At 38.2% G+C, this 8,616-nt stretch overlaps 1 long non-coding RNA gene across 1 annotated transcript; it reads right to left on the reverse strand.

Annotated features, from left to right (window-relative positions):
- Positions 1-851: 851 nt before the first annotated feature.
- On the reverse strand, positions 852-7,577 carry LOC134740174 (uncharacterized). Its single transcript, XR_010127449.1, has 2 exons — positions 5,943-7,577; positions 852-1,912 (listed from the first exon to the last, which is right to left on the reverse strand). It is a non-coding gene; the product is annotated as an uncharacterized LOC134740174 (long non-coding RNA).
- Between the last annotated feature and the right edge of the window lie 1,039 nt (positions 7,578-8,616).

Below are 8,616 nucleotides of genomic sequence, written 5' to 3' on the forward strand. Positions count from 1 at the left end.
AAACTACAAGTCTTAAACTACTAAACTTACATGTTTATAGAACTAGTCAAGTTTTCCATTTCTTACTGAGATTATTTTGATGCAATATACTTTTTAAGGAATGTTTCCATTTTATCTAAGTTTTCAGATATATTAAAGTTATTCACAATTCCTTATTATTAATTTTTTCATTTCTGCATTACCTATAGTTATGACATTTAACAAAAAATTCCCATTCTAGCGTTCTCACTTTATCTTCATTCATTTTCTCAAAGATTTGTCTTTTTATTGCTTTGTGTGTGAGCTTGTATTTCATGAAAATTCCTTGAGGCTTAGGCTGAAGGCACTCTTACAGAGAGCATGTGTGCTTGCTTTTACCGAGCATCTGGGTACTGAAACCAAGGACCATATTTATTTATTTATTTACTTATTCATTTATTTATTGAGACAGAGTCTCACTCTATGTCCCACACTGGAGTGCAGTGGCGCAATCTCAGCTCATGGCAACCTCTGCCTCCCAGGTTCAAGCTATTCTCCTCCCTCCCGAGTAGCTGGGATTACAGATGTGTACCACCACGCCTGGCTAATTTTTGTATTTTTTAGTAGAGATGGCATTTCACCATATTGATCAAGTGATCAACATGCCTCAGCCTCCCAAAGTGCTGGAATTACAGGTGTAAGCCATGGCGCCCAGCCACCAACAACAATTTTTTAATAAATTCTGGGCTTGAGGTTTTTCAGAGCACAAAGAATATGAATTCAGGTTGTAAATCCATGAGAGGGCCAGATTGTGGTTGTGAATTTTAGGAAGAGTTGATTGGGGCTTTTTTCCATCTATTAGGTTGCTGCAAAAGTAATTCCAGTTCAAATCATTATAACTAGGCTCAAACATATCTTTATTAATCAAAATAGGACCCATTACAATCAACATATTTTGCCAATGAGAAATAAGTTTGTTTATTCCTGTAGCATAAAAAATCCATACTTCGGTATTCAACTAACTCTTGGAAAGCATTTTCTGCATCCTGCTGGTTGTGGGAGCATTTTCCCTGCAAAAAGTTGTCGAGATGCTTGAAGAAGTGAAAATAGCCAGTTGGTGAAAGGTTGGGTGAATATGGCCAAGGACGCAAAACATCATAGCCCAATTCATTCAACTTTTGAAGCATTGGTTGCGCGATGTATGGTAGGGCGTTGTCGTGGAGAAGAACTGGGCCCTTTCTGTTGACCAATGCTGGCTGCAGTCATTGTGATGTTCAATGCATCTCATTGATTTGCTGAGCATACTTCTCAGATATAATGGTCTTGCCAGGATTCAGAAAGCTGTAGTGGATGGGACCGGCAGTAGACCACCATACAGAGACCATGACTTTTTCTGGTGCAAGTTTGGCTTTGGGAAGTGCTTTGGAGCTTCTCAGTCCAACCACTGAGCTGGTCATCACCAGTTGTTTTATAAAATCCACTTTTTGAGACACATCATAACCCAATCAAGAAATGGTTCGTTGTTGTTGCATACAATAAGAGAAGAAAACACTTCAAAATGACTATTTTTTAAATTTTCACTCAGCTCATGAGGCACCCACTTTTCAAGCTTTTTCACTTTTCCAATTTGCTTCAAATGCCAAATGAGTGTAGAATGGTCGACGGTGAGTTCTTAGATAATTTCTCATGTAGTTGTAAGAGGATCAGCCTCGATGACCGCTCTCAACTGGTCATTGTCAACTTGCGATGGCCAGCCACTATGTTCCTCATCTTCAAGGCTCTTAACTCCTTTGCAAAAGTTCTTGAACCACCACTACCCTGTACATTTGTTAGCAGTTCCTGGGCCAAATGTGTTGCTGAAGTCGCGAGTTGTTTCCGCTGCTGTACAACCCATTTTGAACTCGAATAAGAAAATCACTCAAATTTGCTTTTTGTCTAACATCATTTCCATAGTCTAAAATAAACATACACAGCAAGTAACAAGTCATTAGCAAAAAAAAAAAAACCGTAAAATGAGAAATGCCCATTAAAATGATGTATAACATAACCACATTTATCTAAGAATGCATTCCAATATCAAATGGTAAAACTCAACAATGCAAAAACCACAATTACTTTGCACTCACCTAATATCTAAAGCTAATGTTGAGACAGGCATCTTTCCTAGTTGAATTTCTCTGTAAAAGTTATGTTATTTTCTTACTGAGAGTGTATCCTTTCTAGGTTTTAGCTATACTAGATATTAACTGTGACACTCCCAACCCACCCACACACCTTAATGGGCCCTAATCCTTTGTCTTCTGTCCCCTTAGCAGTCATAGCTGTTAAAAACAAATGTTGGTAACCTGGGGATTAGCAAACAACTTCAGGACAGGTGCCAGCTTCAATACACATTTACCCCTCTAAAGACCTGCTTTTTCTTTTAATTTAGGAGGGCAGAGAAGGCCTTTAAGGCCATCCTTACTCTTCCCAGCTCAGTCAATAATTTAAAGATATAATCAGAAAGCATTTTATCTAGCATTTTTAGATGTTTTGTACTGGGAGGATTCGGAAGAAGGCAATCTAGACTTTAATTTTAAATTTTAAAGGCCAAAGTTATCTTGGTCATGTTGTACAGGGTATAACTTTGAGGATGCTATCAAACACCTCTTTAGGTACTAGAATAATCCCTAGAGTACTTTTAGAGAGCAGAGGTGAAATAGTTTTCCAGCCAGGCTACCAGCCTAGTTATACTCTTCAATTTTTATAATAGTAAAGTATATTTATTCCTTTCTTCTTAGAATAGGATGAGGCACTGGATTAAATGCTTTATACAAGTTATTTCATTTAAGATACAACAGGTAAGGTTATGACAAAGTAACTTGCAATAAACTAATGTTCCTCATGAGAATAATTAGAAGCCATTAAAAAAATGCCCCAAAACTTTTTTGAAGACATTAGAGAGTTTCTGAGACAACGAGCACTTGAAATAAGCAGAAACTATACAGAGAGAATCAAAGATCTGATGGACTTCCACTTCTGAACGTGAGAGGGGCTTTGAGGAAGATCAATAATAACATAGGTCAACTAAAAATGCAGGAAAAAATACCAAAAAAATCATTGAAAGGCATTAAAGAGCTACTTAAATAAGTAGGGCTTTATAGTTAGGTTGAGCTGATGTACTGCAGCTATTTTTTTTTTCTTAGCTGGATGTATTTGCTGATTCTGGGAAGGCAAAAAGCTGAGAAGCTGAGTGTTGCCTGGGAAGAGGGCCAACAGCATTGATAGAGTTATTGATGGCCTCATAGAGCTGGGAAGAAGAAAACTTAAGAATTCAGAAGTCAATATCCTGGTGAGGAGGGTGTATACGGAAAACTGCATCTAACACTCAGCTCATTTTCCACTCAAGATATTTGCCAAACTCTGAAGGGACGGAGGCTAAGAGGCTCACCAGAAAGCCTGAAAAGCAGAGTGGAGTTCTGGCAGACTCAGTGTGCTGAGGAAACAAAGATTAGAGTTCAAAACCTTCCAGGAGGAGGAACCCTGGCGCAAACATCAAACTCTCAGCTTTAGAAGGTCGTAGATTAGAAGAAGAGGTGAACCAAAGATAAATTTAGCTTTACCAAGACTGCAACTTTGCCTTCACTCAGTTCAATCCCTGATTGGACTGAGGCAAGCAGCCCTGAATCTGTCTGGCAGAAGAAAGAGTGAATACTCTCTGAAGGAAGATTACACATCTGGCGAAATTCTCTATCTTTTCATCTATTTTCTTGAAAAAAAATTTTTTTTAAACAGGCTCTCATTCTGTCACCCAGGCTGGAGTGCAGTGGCATGATCACAGCTCACCACAGCCTCAATCTCTCGGGCTCAAGGGATCCTCCCACCTCAGTCTTCCAGGTAGCTGGGACTACAGGCCTACATCACGACACCCAGCTAATTTTTGTGGGTTTTTTTTTTTCATAGAGACAGGGTTTTGCTAAGTTGCCCAGGGTGGTCTTGAATTCCTGAGCTCAAACAATCCACCCACTTCGGCCTCCCAAAGCATTTGGTTTAAAGGCATGTGCCGCCATGCCAGCCCTGAAATTTTTAGTATCTATTTTTGTTATACATAATACTTGTCATTTAATCAAATATTACTAGAATACCAAAAGGCAAGACCACATGAAAAAAAAAAAAAAAAAAAAAACAAGAAAAAAGTATATAACAGAATCAGACCCACAGGAGATTCAGATTTTGGAATTAGTAGACAAGTACTTTGAGATTAACTATCATTACCATTTCCACGAAAAATAGAGGAAAGAGGGGAAATGGATGAAAAATGAAGATATTCCCAGAAAATTGGAAACTATAAAAAATAACTAAATAAAAATTTTAACTCAAAAATATAGCTGAAATAAAAAATGCAGGAATGTATTTAAAAGCAGAATTAGACATAGCCAAAGAAAGGCTATGTGAACTGGAAAACAAGTCAATAGCAAATATATGAACTGAAGCCCAGACAGAAAAAAGAGTGGGAAATAGGGAAAAGAGGATAAGACAGTGGGGCAAAGGGAAAACATATCACATACGTCTAATCAGAGTCCCAGAAAGAGAAGAGAAAGAACATGAGACAGAAGAAATATTTGAAGAGATAATAGCAGAGAATTTTCTAACCTCCACCTAAATCCCTACCTAGAAATATATATTTACTGAAACTATCTTTCAAAAATGAAAGCTGAAGATGTTTTCAATTAAACAAAAACTGAGAGACTTCTTCACCAACAAACATACATTCAAAGAAATACTAAAGGGATTTTTTTCAGGCCAAAGGAAAAATGATCCAAGATGGAAACATAGAAATACAGAAAGAATAACAGAAGGAGTAAAACACAGATAAATAAAAAAATAATGGTGACTGAACAAAACAACATGATCCTATCTCATGGGGCTTAAAGTACATTTAGAATTAAAATATATAATAAAAATGCAAATGATAGGAGGATGGTAAAGTGCTTAAGGTCCTAGCTTTATCAAAGAAGGTGTCAAAATGATCATTTTCACTATACTGTAAGAATAAAGGATGTGTGTTGTAATCACTAGGGTAATCACTAAAAGAATAGGAAAAGAATCTGTAACTAACAAGTTAATAAACTAGAAAATACAGAATAACCAAAAAAATCCAAAGGAAGACAAGAAATGAAAAGAAACATAAACAAATGGGTCAAACACAAAACAAATAATAAAATGGTATACGTCAACTCAAATATATCAAGAACTGGGTTAATTACAAATATACAAAATACTTAAAAGGTACACTATGAATAAGAGTTTTGAGAAGTATCACAGTGTAAATGTTGGACCACAACTTTTAAGTTTGAGCTCAAGTCTCAGCTTCAACACTTACTAACCCTCTGACCTTAGACAAGTCACAAATCTTGCCTGTGCCTCAGTTTCCTCATCTGTAAAATGAGGTTAATAAGAGAAACCAACCTCATAGAACTGTTGTGAGAGTTAAATGAGGCTATAATTTAGAATGGTGCTGACCACATAATAAGAGTTATATAATTATAAGCCACTTGATATGGTTTGGCTGTGTCCCTACCCAAATCTCATGTTGAATTGTAATAATTCTCATGTGTCAAGGGCAGGGCCAAGTGGAGATAACTGAATCGTGGGGGCAGTTTCTCCCATACTGTTTTCATGGTAGTGAATAAGTCTCAAGAGATCTGATGGTTTTATAAATGGGAGCTCCCCTGCCCAAGCTCTCTTGCTTGCCACCATGTAAGATGTCCCTTTGCTCTTCCTTTGCCTTCCGCCATGATTGTGAGGTTTCCCTAGCCATGTGGAACTGTGAGTCCATTAAACCACTTTCCTTCATAAATTGCCCAGTCTTGGGTATGTCTTTATTAGGAGCATGAGAATAGACTAATACACCACTGTTGTTATTAAGCCTCACAACAAGCTTGTAAATAATCAACCCATTTCATAGAGGATTAAATTGAGACTTCAGTGATAGTGCAACTTACCCAAAATTATCCAGCTGGGGTGTTACTATGAAGTGATAGGGAAGAGATGTGAAAATGTCTCCAGCACTCATGCTCCATGACAGCAGAAATCATGTTTGTCTTGTCTTGTTCATCACTATATATTCAGTGCCAAACACATAGTTACTGCTTTATAAATATTTGTTGGATGAATGAGTGACTCTTACTACAGTGCTATTCAGATACTGTACTGTCCCAACCAGTAACACAGAATACTAATATTAGTACTAAGTCCTTATTTGAGAAAAGAATCTCAAACTCTAATATCAATCTCCAGATTGATATTAGCATTTGAGAACCACACTGTGAAAAGAAAAATTTGTGGGAAAACTTTTTATCATTAGTATTAGTGACAACACATATTTATTTATTACATACTATTGGCCAAATACTTTGTTAACACATCATCTCCATGATCTCACTTTATTCTCATAATCACTCTGTGAGGTCGGAATTGTTATTGTTCCCATTTTAAAGATGGGAACACTGAGACTTGGAGACATTAAGTCACTTGATGAAGGTTGCACCACAAAACTGGCGGGATAGAGATTTAAATCTAGTTCTGTCTGACTCCAGACCTAATCTCTTAACGTGTGAAAAGTATGTGATTCATCTGCTTCTCTGGATAACTCAATTCTACCCTTAATTACAAACTGAAAAGTTGGCTCATATTACCTTGGCCCTGTGAATAATTGTTTTTGAGTTGCTGCTGAAACAATGGGCCTCAACCATTTATGAATGCCTGTGTCAAGGGGAGCCATGCGATGGAGTCCCAGTATTCTTCCACTAAATGACTTGGTGTTTCAGAAGGCTAGACCTTCTCTAACCCCTGACTGAGTGGGCAGTTGCAGGGTGGGAATCCTGACTTATCTGAGCCAATCATGAAGTACCATTTCCCTGTCCAGAGACTAGTTCACACACAGAACTGTGACTTAATTCTGGTCAGTGAAACACAGGGGAGAGTCTGCAAGTCTGCAGTGGAGGATAAGAGAAGCTTCTGGACAAGGTTTATTCACCCATAAAAAAAGTGACACAAGGAAGAGATAGGCTCCTTCTCCTGGTGGGGCTATTGTGTCTGTTTATCATGCCTGGAAACTATGGCAGCCATGTTATAGTTTAGGAAGTTATATATTAGGAAGTTAGCACAGGGACAATCAAGAGTAATGAGGATAGGCTGGGCATGGTGGCTCACGCCTATAATACTGGCACTTTGGGAGGCTTAGGCGGGCAGATCACTTGAGGTCAGAAGTTCGAGACCAGCCTGGGCAACATGGGGAAACCCCATCTCTACTAAAAATATAAAAATTGGCTGGGTGTGGTGGTGCATGCCTGTAGTCCCAGCTACTTGGGAGGCTGAGGCACAAGAATCACTTGAACCCAGGAGGCAGATGTTGCAGTGAGCTGAGATTGAACCACTGCACTCCACCCTGGGTGATGGAGCAAGACTGTCTCAAAAAACAAAAAAAGAAAGAAAAAAGAAAGAAAGAGTAATGATGATGGTAAAATAAAAAAAAAAAACAGAAATAACCTGAGTTTAAGCCACTGACTTAACCAACTTTGAAAACACTCTACCTTGCATCTTATATTGTAGGATAATCTATTTCCTTTATAGTTGAAGGTACGTGAGTCAAGGGATCATGTCACTTGTGCCAAAAAGCCTCCTCATTAACCTGCTCCTATACACAAAAGATCAGAAAAAAGAAAAAGAGAAAATTGATTAGTAAAATTAAGAAGTCCATGTCCAGGTTGTTTAGCAGGAGATGGTATGGGCAGGGCTGGGGGTGTTGGAGAAGGGGCAGTAGGCCATGCTCTACTATTTCTGTAATCTTCAGCAAGTTTTAATCACTATGGACCTCTATTTTACCATCTGGTTGGTTTTTGGTTTATTTTTTAATTTTTAATTTTTAATTTTATTTTTTATTTTTATTTAGTGTGTGTGTGTATGTGTGTGTCTGTGTGTGTGTATGTGTGTGTTTAAGTGGGTGGAGGAATCCTCTGAGCCATTACATAACTCTGTTCTCTGAATCGGGACAGTTGAAAACACTTCACACAGCTTAAATCAGAGGTCCTCAAACTTGATGCATATTGGAAACATCTGGAAAGTTTTCAGAACTGTCCAATGCACAGGCCATGACTTGGACCAATTAAATCCAAATCTTATGAGGTTCAGGGAGAGGCATCAGTATTTTGTAAAGCTTACCAGTTAAATCTGATATGCAGGCAAAGTTAAGGACCACTGGCTTAGAGGGACCATCCAAATTCAGGAATGGGTGTCCACTCATTGTCAAAAAGTGGGAAAAGGCAAGGGCAGGAGTCAGCAACAGTGCACATGGACTGCTCTGAGTTTGGGATCCTTGCCCACTAATGAGAGGGTTTGTTCAGATTACAGCTCCCAGTAGCTGCCAAAAAACTCTATGAGGAACCTAGAGATGAAAGCTGAGGAAGAGATTCTCGCTTCGCAGCTTGAAGGGTCACTCAAACTTGTGCAGAAGTTTCGGATTCACACTGATAAAGATGCACAGTTCACTGCCACCCTAGAGATTTCCAGCCTTTCAGTTTGGGGATGAACTAAAAGGAGAGCCATCACTGTAGAGAGAAAAAAATAGTCCTTCCTTAAATAACTAAATTAAACTTAATATTTTTTGGAACAGAATAT

Source organism: Pongo pygmaeus, chromosome 8 (assembly GCF_028885625.2).
Source record: "Pongo pygmaeus isolate AG05252 chromosome 8, NHGRI_mPonPyg2-v2.0_pri, whole genome shotgun sequence".
Classification (NCBI taxonomy): Eukaryota; Metazoa; Chordata; class Mammalia; order Primates; family Hominidae; genus Pongo; species Pongo pygmaeus.